Source organism: Tupaia chinensis, unplaced genomic scaffold (genome assembly GCF_000334495.1).
Source record: "Tupaia chinensis unplaced genomic scaffold, TupChi_1.0 Scaffold000256_1, whole genome shotgun sequence".
Taxonomy (NCBI): Eukaryota; Metazoa; Chordata; class Mammalia; order Scandentia; family Tupaiidae; genus Tupaia; species Tupaia belangeri.
The window spans coordinates 2,925,015-2,947,101 of NW_006159736.1; the positions used below are offsets into that span (position 1 = coordinate 2,925,015).

General features: G+C 38.3%; 1 protein-coding gene across 1 annotated transcript in view; it reads left to right on the top strand.

Moving 5' to 3' along the window:
- Positions 1 to 2,897: 2,897 nt before the first annotated feature.
- The window catches only part of COL21A1 (collagen type XXI alpha 1 chain), a 217,897-nt gene continuing 198,707 nt past the window's right edge, over positions 2,898 to 22,087 (top strand). Inside the window, exon 1 of the mRNA XM_006149184.3 lies at positions 2,898 to 3,070. The gene's annotated coding sequence lies outside the window, so the exon portion shown is untranslated. The remainder of the gene's footprint in view (positions 3,071 to 22,087) is intronic.

Here is a 22,087-nt window from a genome sequence, read left to right on the forward strand (position 1 = left end):
TTTTTTTCTTTTTTTTTTTTTTTTTTTTTTTAACAAGGGAGTTGTCTCAAAGGATGCTGTGACTATTTCCCTAAGTACGCATGTGCCAAATGGTTTTGAGAGTGAGGATGGTGAAATAAACAATGATCATGTCAGACATAATTTTAAAAATTATTTAAGTTCATTTAGGACTAGATTAGTGTTTAAGAGAGTCATGACAAAATTTCAGAGAAAGTGCTACAGTTCAGTTAAAACCAGTACATTTTATATCTCATTTTTATAATATCTTTATTGATATAATTCATATGTCATAAAATGCATCCACTTAAATATAAAATCAGTGTTTTAAAGTTAAGATATAATTCATATGGCATAAAATTTACTATTTTTAAGCGAACAAGTTAATAGTTTTTAGTATTTTCAGAATTGCATGGCCATCACCACTGTCCTATTTCAGATGTTTTGTCTCCCCAAAGTAAACCCCACCTTCATTATTAGTCATTCCTGTTTCTCCCTTCCCCTAGTCCTTAGCAACCACTAATCTTGTCTCTATGAATTTGCCAGTTCTGGAAATTTTATATAGATGGAATCACACAATATGTGGTCTTTTGTGTCTGACTTCTTTGATCTAACTTGTTTAAAGGTTTGTCCATATTTAGCATGCAGCATGTTATTCCTTTTTTATGGCAAAGTAATATTCCATTGTATGGGTATATCACATTTTGTTCATTTATTATCAGCTTCAGTCAATAAATATTTGGGTTTTTACCACTTTTGGTTATTATAAGTAACAAAATCAAAGTTCACATATAAATGTTTATGTAGATATATGATTTCAATTCTCTTGGCTATAAACTTAGGAGTGGAATTGCTGGTCCATATAGTAACTCTACATTTAACATTTCAGGGAATGGCCAAACTGTTTCTCAAAGTGGCTGAACCATTTTTAAAAAAAATTTTTAGAGAGAGATTTTTGTTATAGTGTACATGTGCTCACCAGAGAGACAGCCAGACAGAAAGCAAGAAATCACCCTCCATCCCAGAGGGGATGGCCATGCTGCAATCCCTTCTCCTCCATTCTCCTTTCAGGATTTTGGGCATACCCTCACATGCCCTGCATGAGTTTTAAGCCGCTGGATCTGGGACTCATTGTGACCACGTGGGAGTTCATCAACGAATCTAACTATTACACCATCTGCTGATCCCAGTGGCAGAACCATTTTTACAATCCCAGTAGGTATGTATGAATATTACAATTTCTCCACATCCTCACTAACACTTATTGTTTGTCTTTTTGATTTTAGCCATCCTACTGGGTATGAAATGTATTTGCTTGTGGTTTCAATTTGCTTTTCTCTAAAGACTAATGATGTTGAGCATCCTTTCATGTGCTTATTAGCCTCTAGTATATCTTTTACAAAAATGTCTGTTTAAATCCTTTACTTATTTTTAAATCAAGTTGTCATTTCATTGTTGAGTCACTAGAATTCTTTATATACTTTTCATATAAGAATCTTATTGGATATATTTAATTTACAAATATTTTCCCACAGTCTGTGGTCTGTCTTTTCACTTTCTAGGTGATATTGTTTGAAGCATATTTCTTATTTTTGAAGTCCAATTTTTTTCTTTAATTGCTTGTGCTTGGGGTGTCATATTTAAGAATTCACTGCCAAATCCAAGGCAATTTACACATATCATATTTGCATAAAAATAAACTATAACATGCATGAATGAGGAAATGGATAAGAAATGATGATCATTCCAAGATATTTGAATCTAGCCAGAATTCAGCGAGAGTCAGCTACTGAAGGCATTTTATTTTTTCCTTTGAAGTTTCTTCCATAAGAAGAAATGTACACATTTTTCAGACAACATTTACTGAGTACCTTGTGTGTTCTAGGCATTGTTATTTGTGCAGGAGATAAAGCTGGTATTAAGAGAAATTCCTAGCCCTCGGAGAGCTTTTCATGAATTGGATATGAAATACAAGAACAACAAATATAATAAAATTTCAAATAGCAGGAACAGGTAGGTTGAAAAGAAAGCAGGGTTGGGGGTGGAAATGGAAGTAAGGCGGCTCCATTTGCATGGGGTGTGGAGGAGGAAGGATTCACTGAAGTGACATTCCAGCAGACGTGAATGAAGAGAACCAAGCTACTGTGAAAAGGTCTGGAACAGAGTTTGGGGAGCAGAAGTGATGAGATGAGAACACGTTGGTATGTCTGAGAAAGGAAAGGGGGAGGGAGAGCAGAGTGAAGAGGAGGTGACAGGTGAGTCAGCCTGGGGCCAGAGGAAAGGTATTGAGGTTCTAAATACATGCATGTTAGTGGACTGTGTCTGCTCTGTGAAGAATGGACTCTAAGGGGACAAAGCACGGAGTTTCTCTTTATCGCCCTAAGGCAGTCACCTTACTCCAGGTCTTCCGTCTAACTCTCAAACTCCCAAATCCTCAGAAGTAATTGCCTCCCTGACTCTGAATGGAAACTCCCCTAGGTTTTCTGTTGCTTATTCCTTAGGCACTTATTTCCCGCACACCAGTCCCCTGCGACTGACCCTGGCGTCCCAGGGGGAGTTCTTATCTCCAAGAGAGGAGCCTCTTTGATCAGATTAGGCGAGTTTCTCCAGGTCTCTACGTCTCTCGAATTCTCCCGTTCGACCTCTGAGCTGCCTCTTTTCACTTGCTTTCTTAGTATTCGCTCATTCTGCCTTTTCCCTTGCGGTTCCCTCATACATTTCATGGTCCTATCAGGATTTGAACCGAGTATGTTTCTACCAGGGTTATGCTAGCAGTTCGCACTTCTAGATCCAGATCCAAAACCCACCCTCTGGCCTTCGTCCCAGGAAAGGGGGCGGGTGAGAAGCGGGGACCTTATCTCCCGGCTCCGCCTCCAGGGGGCTGAGAGCGTTTCCGAGCCGCTGCACTCTATCCAGCGCAGCAGGGAGAGCGGACTCCGGGCGGAGGGCTGCACACTCATTACAACCTAGGTCTTGCCCAGGTTGGGGCTCGCCACTGCCTGGGACACCCCTGTGCTTCTGAAACAACACGTAACTGGCTGCAAAGGCCACTGGAGCCGCGACCCCGCACCAGGTAATGCGGCACCGCCTTCTCCTTCTCTGGCCAGAGCACGTCTAGGGGGCTTTCAGGGCTAGCCTACGGGACTGCAGTTTAGCATTTTGGGTGTCCTGAGGGTGCAGTTTCTCCCTGAGCTGAGGTGATTAGTGAATCGTCCTGTAAGTTCTGAGCCCAGGGCTGGAGGCAATGTTAGGATTGGTCTTGCAAAATTACTTGGTGGTAATGAATCTTAGGAGGTTCGCTGGGCACTGATTTCTGTCTTGAAGAGTTTAGCCTCTGAGAATGAATAACGTGTGGCAGTTTACTCCCCGAAGCTCATCTTCCTCTGCTTTGATCTTTTTGGAAGGGTCTCAGTATCCGCACATGGCGTGCCTCGGAGTGTGATGTTGTGCACCTAGGGCTGTGGGTCTGGGGATATGTAGCTTGTGCCAAAGGTTCTTTTATTAAAAACAAAAAACAAAAAACAACAAAAAACAAACAAACAAACAAACAAAAACCAAAAGTTAAAAAACCATAAACAAACCCCTTTTAAAATGGCCAGATGATATTGTATTTATTATGTACAAAATGAAGTTGGGAAGGTGCTGCACCATAGACTTCTCGAACTTTAAAACACTGAGTGCTTGAGCAGCACCCCAAACTAGTTAGTGAGACTTTCTGGGGCTGGGACTTTGGGCATCAACATTAAACATAACAAAACAAAACAAAACTTAAAAAAACCAAAACAACAAAAACCTGTTCTCAAGTGATTTCAGTGTGCAGGGGAGTTTAGGAGCCAGTGCCTTAGAGCAGTGATTCTCAGTGCAGTTCATGGCCAGCAGTATCCTCACCTGGAAGTTTTTAGAAATGCAAAATCCAGGGCCCTCGCTTTACCAGAGTCCTACCAAATCTGTATCTCTGGGGTTAGGGCCCAGCGATCTGTGTTTTTAAGCCTCCCAGATGATGCTAGTACTTGCTCAAGTTTGTGACCGATTGGGTTGTAGCCCAGTTAAGGAAAGGGCAGACACCTGCAGATTCTCTCCATGGGGTCAGGAGAGAACAGACCAGTTTTCAGAAAATCTTAGATATTCACTGGCAGGGTTTTGCCCACTAAAAAAAATTACTGTGGATTTTGGAGGATCCTAAAAAGGGTAGAGATTTAACATCATCTCAAGTAATTTTTTCATAGAATTTGCATACTTGATTTAGGAGAGGATAGAATATATTTTTTTTTCCTTTTCTAAGTCGAAGTGAAGCCAAGGAAGAAATATACACAAGAGTCTTTAATCTGTAATAACATGAATCTTTGGTCCCTGATGAGATGATCTTGGTTCATAACTGTCATCAGTACAGATTACAGAACTCGTATGCAGTATTCCGCCCCCCCCCCCAAACAATTGCTAGTTTAAAGAATTCATGCCTATTCTCCCAAGTGAAAGGGAATTCAGCACTGCAGGTTTTTGGATTATTAAAGTGGATCCTTTTTTATTCTTTTAATAGAGGTTTGAGATTTTACATTTTTGGCTAAAAAGTTCCAGCTGTTCCTAAGCCATGAGTAAAGAAATAGAGTGAATTTGCAAATGGGCTTAAATGGATTAGAAAAGCTGACGCTGGATAAGAACTTCTAGAATGGGCTCGACTCCAGTCTAAGCACATGTATGTGGCAGTGAACACAGTGCTAAACCATACCACGACTTTCTGTACCGAGAACTCTGATTTTCCAAGCTGCTATCATTCTGTGCCAATTTCTGAGGTATATGGACTTATGAAGGGACATGTACTAAGCTTGTGCTGAGAAAATTGGGGGAAATATAGGCAGTGGTTAGAGACAGGAACTTTGGTCCGAGGCAGACCTGGGTTCAAGATATGCTCTTCTGCTTCTCTGTGCCCTTGGCCAGTGGCAAGACTTGGCTTAGATTTACATTCTTCATTTATAAAATAGGACAGTAGTAGTAGGATGTTTACCTGGTAATTCTCATGTGAGTATCAGGGTTAAATGAAATAATGTTTTTAAAGTGTCTAGCATACTACAAGAGATATTTATTTATTTATGTTTATGTTTATTTTATTATTTATTTTTAAGAGCTTTTTGCTATAGGACACGTGCTCTTGCCAGAGAAACAGAAGGTGAGAAATCACCCACCTCCCCCCCCTGCAAGGGGGATGGCCACGCCACAATCCCTTCTCCTCCATTCTCCTCTCGGGATTTTGGGCACATACACACATGTCTGGCATGAGTTTGTGAGTTTTAAGGCATCGGGTCCGGTGCTCGAATTGTGGTTGACTATGTGGGAGTCCAATGATGTAACCATTATGTACATGAGATATTTATTAGTTGAAAATATATACAACAAAAACTAAAGAATGATAACCTAACCACCAAACACTGTAAAATGAAAAATATGTGATCACATTTTGTATTCACATGCCAATTGCCCGCTTATAAGTTAATTTTTCCATTTTACCAGGATTTTACTGCATGTTAATATGAAACTTTCTAGGAAAGTTTTTAGTAGATTAGTCTTTCTCTAGTCACTGTGGTGAAGAATTTCATCTTCTTGTGCAATTTAGACTCTATTAACATTTACATTTAAATGAACTTAAAATTTACTTTCCAGAGTACTCCTTTTTATAACAGAAAATTTAAATGGTGAGAGAGCATTATGTGGTCTTCAAGAGAACTAGTATAGAAGTACTATCTGATGTTTCTCAGATTCTTGACAGAGAGAATAAAATGAAACCTTATCTAGTTACATCAAGCTTTGTTCGAGAAAATATGAAAGAAAGTAAAATGAGGACACAGCAAACGTGTCTATACTGGCACAAAGGTTAGGTGAGGTAATTTCAGTACTTTTTTTCCTTAACCGCAATAATTTCAAGATGCTTCAAAATACCCCCCAACCCCCCTACACACGCACAGACACACACACACACACACACACACGCGCGCGCGCGCGGGCACACAAAATTAAGTCCTTTTCCATTGTTTGATTGGAACTGACCTGAATGATCCTCTTAGGACCAAATAGTCCTAGTTAAAAATATTTATGGTATTAAGCGGAATGCCAACTGATTCTGTACTTTCAAATTAGTCTCAGTTCTCTTTATTTTTAGTGATACGTTGATTACTTACTAAGAATGCCTTTTTATGACTCATTGTGTGTCTTTAAATACAAGGAGTTATAACCTGCCTAGTAACAATGTATGTGACTTCCAGAAGAGGGAACAAGGCAAGTTCTAGCATATTAGCATGTAAGTAACTGCCATTCAGGAAATCAAGTCTTCATTAGGAAACTTTAAAAATTACAACCCAATGTTATTAAACTGAATAGAATTAGCATTTGAAGTTAATAAATTAAATGCAATTAGAATTTATTGTAAATAAGGTTTTCTATTGGCTCACTATGGAATGAGGAGCAGCTGTGGGAAGGAGAAAGGAAGACCAGAGACATCTTTTGACGATAAAAATTAAGGCTTGTGGAAGTAAATTTAAACTAATCAAGCCACGTGTTCTGGATAATTTAACTGAAGAACTAAGAGAATCTGTGATGCCACAATCCAGAGTGACAGATGTGACAGCATGGCTTTTCAGTGAGTGGTCAATTAGTAATGACCCATACTGCAGTATCCCACAGTGACTTCATCAGTCTTCATTTATAGGCCTAAGGCCCAGAGCAGAAATTACCATAAAGGAGTTACCTTAATTGGACTTGGTTTATATAACCTGATGCAGTTATAAAAGTGTTGATGAAAGCTAACTGGCATTCCTTTGGATTCATCTTCAGTGCCCTATGTGTTCCACAGTGGATGATTTTACTCTTGTGAGTAAAACATGTCACAGGAAATGGTTGCATGTTTTTATCATGTATTTATTATCTTTGTATTGTATTTCTCAGCATGCAATAGTGATTCTTTAGCTTGATTCATTAACATTCTTGTGAGAAGCAAAGTTGAAATGTTTATTTCTGGCGTGTGATCCAGTCTCAGAGGAAGAGAATTAACAATGGAGGCCAAGTTCCCCAGCTTTCTGCATAGATTCTTGATTAAAGACACACGCTCTGAAGCCAGGCTGCCTAGCCTTGAATCCTGGTCCTGCCACTTACAAGTGTTGAAGCTTCGATGAGTTATGTAACCTATTTTTTATCTCTCTTTCCTAAATCATAAAAATGTGGTAATTAGTAATTAGGGTTGTTGTGAGGCATAAATGAATAAGCTAGTATACATACCGTTCTTAGAATAGTATCTGGCTCAAAATAAAGGCTTAATAAGAAATTGCTATTCTTGGATATTTTATATATATAGAATATATATATTCTATATCTTGGACATTAATGAATACTGTAAGCTGAAGCTCTCTTTTGAAGCACTCTTTCTCTCTCTTTTAAAAATTCATTTAGTTTTTATTGACAGAGGGTATATGTGCTTACGAAGGGTGGGGGGAGAGAGAGAGAGAGAGAGAGAGAGAGAACTCCCACAAACATGCCCCCACAGGGCATGGTCACATTGCAATCTTCTTTGCTTCATTCTTTCTTCTTGTCAAGATTTGGGACATGAACATACATGTACCCAACATTTTATCAAGCCAATAGGTCCAGGATTTGAACCATGGTCAGTCATAAGATATGACTTCCTTAACTACTGCACGGGGGTTAGTCCATTTTTTCTGTTTTCACTTCACTTCTAACTGGGATCCTAAAAAAGTTTAGGTTATAATGTTTGTGTTCATTTATTTTTTTTTTCTGTTTTAGCTAGTGGAAGAGTTTGTTTCAGAACAAGTGAAGTACTTTAAGTTTCTCAGAAAATAATACAACATTTTGAAAGACATTTCTAAAAGATCTCAGATAATGCTATTGCTTCTGAGACCATGCTTTGAGAATCACTTGTCTTTAATCCACTGGTTCCCAAACTCAACTGCACACTGGAATTACCTAAGAACAATTTTTAGACTTGTTCTGCTTAGATTTTATTGTGAAAGGGAATTATGTGCTTTACAAGGAGAGGCAATATAACAAGTCTATACATTAACTGCATACTCAGGATTCCTGTGTACTTATAGACTTTTTAGAATGGTAAAGAATGTCAGAATTTATCTAATATAAATGAGGAAATAGAAGCTTTGTGATCATTTTTAGCCAAGGTCTCATAAACGGGTGGTAGTGTTACTAGATAACCACTCAGATTTCCTATGCTCTACTGAGCACATTGTTATTCTTCTCTCTTGCTGTTATGATTTTAATATGTGCCTCAAAATTTATGTATTCAAATTTGGAAAGCCAGGGGCCAGTAGGTAGTGTGGTGGTTAAGGCACTGGATTCCCACATGGCTTACCACAGTTTGAGTGGATCTGGCAGCTTGAACATCATGCCTGGCATGTGCGTGTGCGTGTGTGTGTGTGTGTGTGTGTGTGTGTGTTTGTATGTGTGGGATTGCTTGTGTGTCCAAAATCCTTAAAGAAGAATGGAGGAGAAGGGATTGCAGTGTGGTCAACCCTGTTGGGGAGTGATTTCTCCCTTTCCTTCTCTCTGTCTCTCTCTGGGGAGGCTCATGTGCCCTATCGCAAAAACCTAAAAATAAATAAATAAATAAATAAATAAATAAAATTGGCAAGACATTGTAATGGTGCTGAGAGATATTAGACTCAATCTGATTACAGTGTTGAAAGACAGGGACTTGGAAGAGTGATTAGGCATCAGGCGTGGCCCCCATGATTGAGTTCTGATGGGTTTATAAGGGCAGGGGATGAAACAGACGGACACACTCTGCTCTGTCTGTGCTCCCGCCCCGCACCAGGTTGTGACACAGTGAGAAGACCTTTGCCAAATGCCACACTATGCCTGTAGACTTAGTCTGCAAAACCATGAACTGAGAAAAACCTCTATTTTTTTAAATTACCCAGACTCAAGTGTTTCTGCTATTAGCCACGGAACACCTGCCTTCTGGAAAATCAGATAATGTTGACAAAGACATACATAATATAAGTTATTGGACTGCTATGGTAATGACTGCCTTACTTACCCCAGTTTGATTTCAGAGCTATTTATTTAAGGTTTTTTTTTCATTAAAAAGCTCTGAAAACCGCATGTTTACAATATCAGGAGAATAAATCCATATGAATTGTGAGAAAATAATCTTTTCACTGTGTATGGTTTGTCTTTTCAGAGGATTCCATTTAGTTTTTTTCTTTGGCATTTTGGTTTTTACTAATGAAACACTCAGAGATATCTTTGAAAATTTCAGGAAACTTTGACAATTTTCTCTAGTCCAAGTTTGATGACCTTCTGGGAAGCTTGCCAATTGCTTGCATTTGAGTCAATGCTTAGTTTTTGTTTTGACTTGTCTTGTTTTGATCTAGGTCAATTTAGCCATGATTGCAGTGTTATGGTACCCGTTAATTGTTTGTTTGTACAGTTATTGGTGTCAAGAAGAAAAGAGTAAGGACTAAAAGAATTTCCTTTTTTTAACTCAGAGTAAAAAGAAGTTCTAGTCAAGTTGACCATTATAGAAAGCTTGTTCTTTAAAAACATTGTTTGGTAATTTAGTCTTATATGTTTTTTACTACGTAATGGGGGTAAATAGAAATAAACTTATTTTATGGCAATTTGCAAATGCATATGTGATTCAATGATTGATACAACTTATTGAAATATATATTGTAAAATAATTAAAACTGGGGCCAGCAGATGGTGTGGTGGTTAAGGTGCTGGACTCCCACATGGCTGACAGTGGTTCAAGTCCTACACTTGGTGGCTTGAAACCCACACTGAGCACGTGTACATGCATGCCCAAACCCCGGGAAGTGAGTGGAGGAGAAGGGATGTGGTGTGACCATACCTCTGGGGGGGTGATTTCTTACATTCTCTCTCTCTTTTCCTTGCCAGTGTATGCCCTATGGCAAAAACTTAAAAAATCAATACCTTATTGTGTGTGTGTATGTATTGTTTCTCTAGTTTATTAGCAAGAAAGAGTTAGGTTCCACTCACAGAGTGTGTCTAGTCATGTCTTTCATAGCAGTACCCAGAGAGGATAGAATATTAACGATAAGACAGAGGAACATTCCTTGTAAATGTTCGCCTATTTATCTAATATTTATTAATTGCCTACCGAATGCTTGGTTCTGCTAGGTAAAGCAGATTCAAACAAAAAGTCGCTAAATCCCATTTAGTGAGTCTGTTAATAACCAATATGCAATTTCTTTTATTTAATGGAAAACTCTCTTCAATTTATGATATAAAAATAACATTTTGCAAATATCTTGAATTGGAAAATGTATAAGGCAAAAATAGTTTTAACTTAAATTTAGAAAAACCAACAAGTCTAAGACGATATATCACTTAATTTCTACTCAAACTGGTTTTATTTTTCATTTGCATGATATCAGCAACCAATCATTGGAAAGGGTTCAGTATGACTTGAAGTAACATCTTGGCAAGAAGAGATTGTTCCAGAGTGAGACATTGTGGAGAAGATAAATACCCATGGCCTTGAGAATACAGGCAATTCTCTTCTCCTTACTTGTTGAAAATCACCCTTTTCCTTTGGCAGGGTTCTGAAACAAAATATAATAGATGGTGGCTTAAACAACAGACATTTATTTCTCACAGTTCTGGAGGCTAGGAAGCCCAAAATCAAGGTGCTGGCCAATTCAGTTTCTGGTGAGGGTTCTCTTACTGGTGTGTAGACGACTATCTTTTGCTGTGTCCTCACGAGGGAAGAGAGAAAAATCAAGCTAAGATCTATTCTGTTCTTATAATGATCCACTCCAAGGACTTTATCCTTAAGTCTAATTACCTACCCAAAGCCGTATCTCCAAATACAATCATACTGGATGTTAAGGCTTCAACAAAAGAATTGGAGCAGGACACATGTATGGCAACATAATAATTGTCATAAGTGGCAGAGTTGCTACTTGGGTCCCTATGGAATGAAGAAGGAGCAAGGCCAAAAAGAGAAGGTGAGATCCAGAGCTCTTAACGGGAAGTAGAGGGACATGGATCTTAATGCAAATTCTTGTGTAATTAGTAGTAGCAAGCACCTGACTATGTAGTGTGAGCATGTGTAGTATAAGGCCTAAGGTTCAGTCCATTCCCTGCTCAGTAACAGATTACACAACAGACTGGGTAATTTATAAGCAATAGAAGTTGATTTGGCTCACAGTTCTGGAGGCTGGAAAGCCAAAGATAGAGACACCAAGTCAAAGATCTGGTGGTTCTACTTGGTTCATCAACATGTGTAAGGCATCAAGCATTGCAGGAGAGTGTGTATAAGAGAGAAAACTCAAAGCCTCAAGCTCTTTTATAATCAGTGTTAATCCATTCATGAGGGTGAAGTTCTTATAACCCAAACACCTCTTAAGGGCCCTACCTCTCAACATTCACAGTGGGGACTAAGTTTTCAACACATGAATTTTGGGGAACACATTTAAACCACAGCACTTATAATCTAATTTATGAGTCATTTTTATATTACTATTTGAATAGTGATAGTACTAATATGTCAAGTACTAAATAAATCCCCTTGTTATTTCCAATAGAGCTCTAAAATAAGAAGTATTTTCTCATCCCAGCCTGCTAACAATTTACTGAAAAGGTAGTAGCTTAGAAAAAATCTGCATTAAAAGAGAGTTAGTGTGCATGTTGGGTGCGTGTGTGTGCATGCGTGTTCCCTAAATCCCAAGAGGTAACTGGAAAAGGATTGTGGCCATCTCTCTGGGTGGTTATTTCTTGCTTTCTGTCTCTCTTTGGTGAGCACACTTGCTCTATAGCAAAAATTTCTCTCAGAAAGAGAGAGAGAGAGAGAAAGAAAGAGAGAGAGAGAGCGAGCGAGTGCGTAGTGTCAGCCAATTGGTGGCATGATGATTAAGGGGGTTGGATCTCACGTAGCTGACTGCAATTCAAATCCCATCTCTGGTGACTTGAAAGATATTCCAGGAGCATGTGAATTCATGCCTAAAAACAACTTGAGAGGAGAATGGAGAAGGGATTGCAGTGTGGCCGTATTCCCTTAGGAGTGCTCTCTCACTTTCCATCTCTCTGTATCTGGGAAACATACATGTGCACTATAGCAAAAACAAACAAAAAACAAAAACAAAAAACCCTAGAAAAACACACAGAGAGGGATAATGAAGTCTTAAAATTTTTTTTGTGTGTGTATTCTTATTTAAAATCACCACTAGAGGCTGTCATAGAACATGTGAAGAATTGTTTCTTTAAGTATCTGTGTATAGTGGTTAAGTTAATGCAGAGTAGTGTATCTTTTAGGAAATTAATCTACTGAGAAATGTAGATTTTGCTTACTGCTAAGATTCCTATTGACATGTCTTAGTCCATTTTGTGCTATTATAACAAAATACCTGAGACTGGATAATTTATAAAAAGCAGAATTTATTTTCCCACAGTTATGGAGGCTGGAAAGTCCAAGAACAAGGCACAGGTGGGTTTGGTTGTCTATCAAGAGGTGCCGTCTGCTTCCAAAATGGTAGCTGGTAGCCACATCATAAGAGGAAAGGAACACTGTCCTCACATGAAGGGAAAGCTAGATGAAAGTTGCATGAATGCTCTTTTATGAGGGCTTTAATCCTATTCATGAAGGAGGGATCCTTATGGCCTAACTACTTTTTAAAGGCTCTGCTTCTTAATGCTCTCACATTGGCATCATAGCTACATTATTTCTTGAATGTTCCTTTAAGATCAATGTTACCTTCTGTTCTAGTCTGTTTTGTTGGTGATAATAAAAGATACCTGAAATTGAGTGATTTAAGAGAATAGGGGTTTATTTAGCTCATGGTTTAGAGGTCTAAGGTGCAGAGGCCACCTCTGGTGGGGATCTTCTGGTTGCCTCACAACATGGTGGAGGGTAGGAGAGTATAGTCTGTTTTATCAGAATCTCTGCTGGTCTTATCACTCTCCTTTTAAGCCCACCAGTCATTTGGACAAGATCTACCCTCATATGTAATCACACCCAAAAGCATCATCTTCCCACACCATGAAGATAACATCCTTTTAATATCTTCAAAACTAAATAGTAACATGTTTTTTTTAGGGGGAAACAAACAATAGTACTGTGAATCATAATGAAATTGAGAGACCAGCAGTTGCCGTAATCGCTATGGCGCTGGACTCCCACGTAGCCGACTGTGGTTTGCATCCTGGACCCAGTGGCTTAAACTCATGCCAGGCACATGTGCATGTGTGCCCAAGATCCTGAGAGGAGAATGGAGGAGAAGGGATTACAGCATGACCATCCCCCATGGGGGAGTGATTTCTTGCTTTCTGTCTCTCTGTCTTTCTCTCTGTTTCTCTGGCAAGTGCATGTGCCCTATAGCAAAAAAAAAATCTTCTCCAAATAATAAAAAGAAATTGATAAAATTATAAACTTTTTCACGATGCCTAAATAAATTTATCTTTCATCTCCATGTGAGAATTATACGAAGAGTTTTTGTTGGTATTTTCAAGATCTGAAAAAAATTTTCTTATTCAGAATTATGGGCTTTTTGAGGGAAATCATGTTTATATGAGTAATCAAATTATATTTTTGAGCTCTAAATTATATGTTTCCCAAAATGTTAACAGTTGTGTTTAGATGGTGAGATGATAGATACTTTTTTCCTCTGCTTTTCTTTTTTTTCTACTTAAAAAATATACATATATTACTTTTATAGTGCAAAAATGAGTACATTATTACATTATTTGAAAATGGAAATATTTGGCATAATAACTCTTAGTTCCCTTACAAATGAGATATGATGAATGTTAGATGCAATTAATTTATGTTCCTGTAATTAATAAAATACGTATTGTGCCAGATGAATTTTTTTAATTTTTATTTTTTTCTATAGGGTGTGTATGCTCACTAGAGAGAGACAGACAGAATGTGGGAGAAAAATCACCCTCCCTGCCCAGGGGCAATAACCACCCTCCATTCTATTCTCAGAATCTTAGGCACATATGCATGCACCTAGTGTGATTTTCAAGTTGTTATGTTTGGGACTTGAACCATGTAGACAACCATGTGGGATCCAGCTGCCTTACCCTCCAATATACTTACAGATGCCCATCAGATGTACTTTTAAATACCAAGACATGCTAACTAGAGGTAGCAAAATATGACTAAAGTGAAACAATATTTTTTTAAGCAGAAAATAATTATTTCTGCTTTTAAGTGACAAGAGAATGTTAGACATTCTAATGCATTGAGGCTATATTGATACTAGCTAAGTTAAAGGATGTTATGGAGTGGTGATTACCTTCTGTGACTTTGTGCATGACCCTTGGACCTTTTAAAGCTAAATTTTCCATCTTTCAAGTGGGGTATCATAGATACTACTTCATACTGTGGTGGGGGGTTCAATAAAACAATGCACATAAGCCCTTTAGTGTAATGCCTAGAAAAAGTACTCAAACAAGGCCAATTTAGTTATAATTAGTTATAAATATTAAATTCTTCCCTACTTCTAAACTTTTTCATGTGCTGGGAGAGAGGAAGGTGAAGTTGAAGGCAAGAGGGGGACTTCTGCCAGTCACTGGCAGCTCCAGCAAAGGCTTTGAGAGAGACCCCTTATGACTAAAAAGGTTGATTCTGGAATCTCCAAAGCTGTCAGCCTTTGCCACTGGTGCTGTCCCAGAAGGTCACTGTGGTCATTGGGTGGGTTTGAGAGTATTCTTACATCTTGCTAATCGCTGAAGGTGTTTTGTCATGAGCTCCTGGATTAAGCAACTGTAGAGATGTTTCAGATCAGGTGACAGCCCATGGCATGCCTTTGTGAAAATTAGGTGGCCTTTTCTGTCTGGGCAGCTATAGCTCAGGGTTTCAGCATACCGTCTCCTCAGCCAGGTGCTGGCATGTTCTGGCAGCCCAGACTTTGGCATATCTATATAGATATGCATTGATTTACCCATTTTATTAATTATTAACTCATTCATCTCCTCTCTAGATTAGAATGGGTCTTAGGGCTGCAATGATAAATAAGACATCATCCTTGTTCTGAAAGACTCCACCAATCCACCCATAGATGCCCCAGATGTACTGTACAGTTGTAATACCCTAAAGCTCCTCATCTACGCAACTGCTAGTTATGGTACAATACTTTGAGGTGGTTGTGAACTGCCTCTATATCTAATTGTCTGAAACTCAATAGAGGGACGCTATAGAGGCATTGGGAAAATCAGAATCAATTATTTTCAGACTACATTTCTCAGACCACGGGAAAAAGTGTGAATTTTTTTTTTTTTTTGGAGAGATTTTCACTGTAGGGTGCGTGCGCTCGCCAGACAGACAGACAGAGACATAGAGACAGAAAGCGAGAAATCACCCCCCAGGGGGGATGGTCACGCCACAATCCCTTCTCCTCCATTCTCCTCTCGGGATCTTGGGCACGCACGCACATGTGCCCGGCGTGAGTTTTAAGCCACCGGGTCCGGGACATGAACCGCGGTCGACTACGTGGGAGTCCAGCGACATAGCCATTACGCTAACTGCTGGTTCCCAAGTGTGAATATTTTTTATCTCTGATTCATTCTAAATTAGTTAATCAAGTGAAGTCTAGCCAGTTACTTATGTAGAATAGTTAGAGCCCTTTGTGAATCTGTTTTTTCTTAACTGTACTTCTAAACATTTTTCATTTTTATTTGGATAGTATAGTTTTACTTTGGACATTTTTGGCTAGACTTATTTATTACCTTATTAAATGCTAAACTTGAGTAATTCAAAGAGTTTGTGCATTTTAAATGTTTCTGTGCCATTTTGGATATAACTGCTAGGTTGAATTTCAGTTCTCTATTCCATTATCATACCATATTTTTTTTATTTTGGGGCCTATAACAGTCTAAGATTAGACAAGTAACTATAACTTCACATTTTCAAACTTGTTTGACTGCTAATGACTTAAACTTTAAGAAGTGTGTGTATATTTTTACTTGATCCACTCTTTCATCTTATCCCCAAAGTTGAGCATTTATTATAAAGTTAGCTAGAGATTTTTTTTTCTTTCATTGCTTCAGTATTTCCAATTCTTAGAAGAGGCAAATCTGTTTTACCCAAGGGAGTATCATCAGGGAATCCGCCTATATAGCACTGCAGGTGTTCCATACTGCAAGGAAGAGGAGATGTAGCCCTGATACTCTAAAGTGCAAGACTTTGCTATTGTCCATGACTCTAAACTCCAGAGAATTTCAAATTTTGGCTTTTTATCGTGCAAAATATGTTTTCTCAGAATTTGTTTTCTCAGAGCCTCTGTTGATATGTTCTGAGATAAAAGAAGAAAAGGCATGTTTCATTGACTACAGACTGTAAGAATGGGTTTTAGTTTTTATAACCAATTATTCTCATTAATGAGTTATGGAGTTTTAAATGGAGAGATATATCAGGGCTGGGGGGTTCTAATGGGGGACATGGGAACTTCCAGGGAAACTATTACTGCATGTTTAATCACTTTCACAGCAAGAAGATGTCAATTATGAAGACACTGAATATGTGCCATATAAAAAGCAGGCAAAGCATCGAATTAGCAAGTTTCATTTTAGTGGCTACTAGGTACTTAGACGATTGAGGCAGGCCATGATCACAGGCTGCTTATGATACAGTTATGAAATAAACTATTTCAAATACTGTGTTTAGAAATCAAATTAATACTCTGTAACTGAGCTCAGGCAGTCTAATGATGAAGGGAAGCACTACGATTTGTGTTTCACATGATGTACTTCATGGAGGTGGTAGGTCTTGAACTGGCCTCTTGAAGCATGGTTTAGTTTGGACACATGGTTGAATTTAGATACACAACCTAGTCAACATAAATCACAGGGCTGGAAAATATCTTACAAATCATTGTTGTGTGCAATACAGGGATTGTTTATTCCACCAATACTTGATGTCTTCAGCCCTCTTTACAGCACTCCTGATGAGTGTAATGGGAGTTGCTCCCAATGATGGGGAACTTTCAGTTTTAGGGACATCCTCCTCTATAAAGAACTTTGTTCTTAAATTAAACTGAAAACTTGCTCCCTGGAGTTTCTAAGCTTTGGACCTAATGCTGTACTCTGGGAGTGACAGGAAGAAGCCTAGTTTCTTTTTTGCCTGCCAGTCTTGCTAGTATTTGAAGAAAGCTAACATCATATTCTAAAACTGCTTCTTTGTTGAGAGGGTTTGAACTGGACACACTCAGTTTTGATTGTCTCTAACCATTGGGTGCTGAATAGAAAGGAGTATATCACTTTTCTTTTCTCACTGTAGACCAAGAGTAAACTGAATGTTGGTAGCCAGTTCACACAAATGACTTCAGTTTACCATTGACTAAGACCTTTTAGTCTATTCAGGCCTGCTGCTGTTAAGCCAGCTTATTCCTATCAAATACTCTACAATCAAGATTTTGGATTCTAGAACTATTATACATTTTCTTTTGAAAATTTTCACAGTTGATCCATTATTTACTCAACTGAGATATATTTTTTAAAAATTTGCTAGAGGGTATGTGTGCTCACTAGAGAGAGAGACAGAAGATGCGGAAGTAAGTGAGAAAGCTTCCCCCATTGGAGATGGCCAGGCAACAATCCCTTTTCCTCCATCACACCCTCCTTGCAGGATTTTGGGCATGCACATGCATGTGCCTGGCATGTTTTTCAAGTGACTGGGTCTGGGATTTGAACCACTCAGTTTACCATGTAGGATCCAGCTGCCCTAACCATCATACCAGTGGCTTGCTCTCAAGATGAGATATTTTTTAAACTGAAAGTTTTCATTCAATAAGACCACTTTTTAAAAATGTTTATTTATTTCTTCTGAGACAGAGAGAGGAAAATAGGTGCTCTGTGACCCCCCCGCCCCCACGTCAGTCTGCCTGCATCACTAGCACCTAGGCATGTGCCTGGTACGCAGAGGAAGCCCATGGGACATGCACCCACATGGGTAGATGACTCCAGTTGTGTTACTGCTACAGCACTGTCTGGCTTTCATTTAGATGTCTCTTTTAGTTTTGCTTTGTGCAAAAATTTTATTTGCAAGTCATCATTGCCTACACTAAAATGACCAAAAACCAATTAATCAGACAAGGCAAATGATAGAACTCTAAAACATATCACTAGAAATCTTCTACTATACTGACATTAGGTGTTATTCTCCATTGGGGAACCATTTAATTAGTTTTATGTCAGCTTACATTTGTCCATTTACATTTTTGAAATATCATGAACACAGTATTCTAATGATGTTAGCCTATTACTCCCATCAAAGAAGTACAGGTTAGGTCATATAATTTATTTTTGGTACTTAGCCAGCATTACATAGTGCTTAGTGACTTATTTTAAAAAAAATATTTTAACTACATTTATTATTAGTAGTATTTTCCAATTTTACCAGAGAGAGACAGAGAGAAGGAAAGTGAGAAAGGAAGCCACCAGGTCCAGGACTTGAACCGTGGTTGGCCATGTGGGAGTTCAGCACCTTAAACCATCACGATACCTGTCTGCTGGCCATGACTCATTTATTTTCTAAATTTTGTAAATGCTCACAAGATGTGAGATTTAGTATACTTAACAATAGAAAGGCCAGAAGATCAATCAATCAGAGTGGGCACAGGCCCAGTCAGGGACAGATATGTATGCACAGTCTGCACAGTGGTATTTATATGTACCAGTGGAATATAGACTTGGGTCACAATTTTTTTTTAATTTTTTAATTTATTTCTTTTTGTATATACATTCAGTTGCATTGTTTAACTTACAATGCGAGCATTTCAATATGTGAACATTTATCCCCAGTCCCGTTGAGTGTGGTGTTATTGGTCACAATTGTTTTTAACCCTCATCATTGTGAGTTTCCAGGAGGCGTCTATGCTTCTGATATTCAGAGCTATCTAATTTCCCTTTTGTCTACTTTTCCTTCTTGCACATATGGACTACATTATGCCATGTTTCTATAAGCTTAGGATGTTTATTGCATAGACCCTGAGCACTGGTCTATAAACCAAAGATTGAGGTGTGTCTTGAGAAAAGGCTTAGAACTAGTAATGGATATGACTTATTTGAGGGATTTGATAGACTTGCCTGATGAAAATGAAGGGTTTCATGGGTGGGGAATTGAAAATAAGACAATGAACGTATGGGAAATAGAATCCTTCAGTAGAAGCAGTCCCTGAAGCAATGGAGGATGTTGTGCTTTTTGGATGAGGAACAGTGGCCATTGGCTGAGATTGTGTTTACCAATAGTCGACCAAAAAGAAAAAGACCAAGAGAAGGAGACTAATCAAGAGAAAGGATAGTTTTGAAGAAATAAGTTTGAAAATTCTCATGGAGTGTATGATCTTAAGCAGAGAGAGACAAAGGATAGAAGTGTGGGTGTATAGGTGAGAAAGGCCTTTGATAGGAAAAATGAAGACGTTATTACTCTCCGGTGGATGTTTCTATTGATAATGGGGACAGAATTCAATTATATTGTGTTTTAGAACAAAATGAATGATGAGCTTTTGAAACTGTAAGAGGTATGTAACAATTGGTTGCTTGGGAAATATGATTGGTGGAGGACATTAAAGAAAAATTTAGAGAGGAAGAAGATTTAAGCAAAGAAAATTTTGCCTTTCTGGCTTTCTAGTTACCATTACATTTTTGCTGTCATGAAATATTCATTTCTTTTTTTTTGGAGAGTTTTTTTTTTGCTATAAGCCGTGTGCACTCACCAGACAGAGAGAGACAGGAGATAGAAAGTGAGAAATTACTCCCCAGGAGGGATGGCCACGCCACAATCCCATCTCCTCCATTCTTTTCTTGGAATCTTGGGCACGCACACACATGCACCTGGCATGCCTAACATCCCACCGGGTCCGGGACTCGAACCGCGATTGGCTACATGGGAGTTCAGCGACATAGCCATTATGCTAACTGCTGGTCCCATGAAATATTCATTTCTTTATCAACATGTCAGTGTGAATGCACATTTCTCCCTTAATTACTTTACCTTGCTTAGACAAGATTCTTACAACTTGGTTATTCAAGTGCTGATTATTTGTGGAATATCAATCAAGCAAAAATATACAGGGTTGTGCCCTTCAAGGTTTTGTTTATTTGTTTGTTTGTTTGTTTTTGGAGAGTTTTTTTTTTTTTTTTGCTATAGGGTGCGTGCACTTGCCAGACAGACAGAGAGAGACAGAGAGACAGAAAGCAAGAAATCCCCCCCCCCAGGGGGGATGGCCACACCACAATCCCTTCTCCTCCATTCTCCTCTCGGGATCTTGGGCATGCACGCACACGTGCCCGGCGTGAGTTTAAGCCACTGGGTCCGGAACTTGAACCGCGGTCAACTACGTGGGAGTCCAGTGACGTAGCCATTATGCTAACTGCTGGTCCCGTGCTCTTCCAGGTTTAAAAAATTCAGTGCTGGTCCCATCCTATCCAGCCTACCTATCTCCCAGTTGAGAGCTTACATTTTATTTCTAGAATGTTACTAACCTTTTTTCAATAATAAATGTAGTCTGAAGCTTATTTTGGGGGAGTTGTTGTGGATGGTTAGCAAATTGTGTTGATTTTTAAAAGTTTCTATCCTACAACTAGCTTTTAGTTTTTATTTTCCTGTTCATTTGCTTATTTATTTATTTTGAGATGGTAAATAGATAGTAAACTTCGGAGTTCTATAACGATGAGATATTGATAATGTCTGAAAGTGAATGTTTCTTTAGTTAGATTCAAAATGGTTTTCTTGCAAAACTTTAAAGATTGTTGACTCACTGTATTTTAACTTCACTTTTGTGATAAGAAGTCTCTAAATAATCTGAGTTTTATTTTTGGGTATTCTATCCTTCTCCGCCAGAAACCTGAAACTCTAAAGATTTATTATTTTGCTGTTGTGTTGATTTATTATTTGTCACCAAAAATGTGTCTACAACAGGTTATTCAGCTCATTCAACCAGTGTGGAAGTTTTGAGAACCTTTCAACCTGAAGATTTATGTATTTACTTAGCACTGAAAACTATTCCTTTACCTTTTCTATCATGCCTTTTTTTTTTTTAATTTAGTTTCTCCTCCTGAAAATTCTTTATTTTTAAATTTTTAAATTTATTTTATTTTTTGGAGAAGCTTTTACTATAAGGTGCATGCACTCGCCAGAAAGACAGAGAGAGAGAGATAGAAAGCGAGAAATCATCCCCCAGAGGGGATGGCCACACTACAATCCCTTCTCCTCCATTCTCCTCTCGGGATCTTGGGCACGCATGTACACACACCTGGTGTGAATTTAAACCAGGTCCAGGACTCAAACCGTGGTTGACTACATGGGAGTCCAGCAACGTAGCCATTACTCCACCTGCTCGACCTACCTCCTAGAAATTCTTTTTAGTATTTTGTAAATTCGGTGTCCTTTTGCACTGTAATCTGGTAGAATTTTCAACTTGATTTTCCTTCTAGCTATTTCCCTCTTCAACTATGTTCATTATTAAATTTTAGTGTTCTGAAATACTAATTGGTTCTTTTGTTTTTATTTATTACATATATAAAACTTTAAAAAAGTTTATGAAAAAAATTAAAGCACAAATTTATTTTGGTGCAACAAAATTATGAAATCTGTGCGTAACTTTTTCACAGTATGTATTTTCCATGAACTTGTTGAGGATGGCATCATATCTGAATATATTCATTACGTTTAAGCTAGTTATCTTCTTTTTACTATTATTAGCTCTGGTTCTGTGGGTGTTAGTTTACTATTTGTTGAGTTTGTGGTTTTGGTTCATGATGCCAGTTTTTATTGAATATTTTATTCTTATTTGAATGCCCATCTTTGTGTTTGTAATTGGATTTTTAATACAGTATGAGTTTTTGTCTGTTTTCGATGGTTCATCCACAATTATTGTGCAGTTGGGCTGTGCACTAGTGTCCTATCTTCTGATATGGCCACTTCCTGCTCCTTTTGCGTTTTGCTAGTGGGGAACTTACTGGAGTTCTGCTTTGCAAATCTAGTCTAAGTGCCAAAAGTCTCATGGCTATCAATGGAAAGAGTTACCTAATGTCCAAAAGGCCACTGTTCTTTCTCCTTTGTCTAAACTATTTTCTTCTCAGTCTGGGAGGCATCAGTATATGTCAG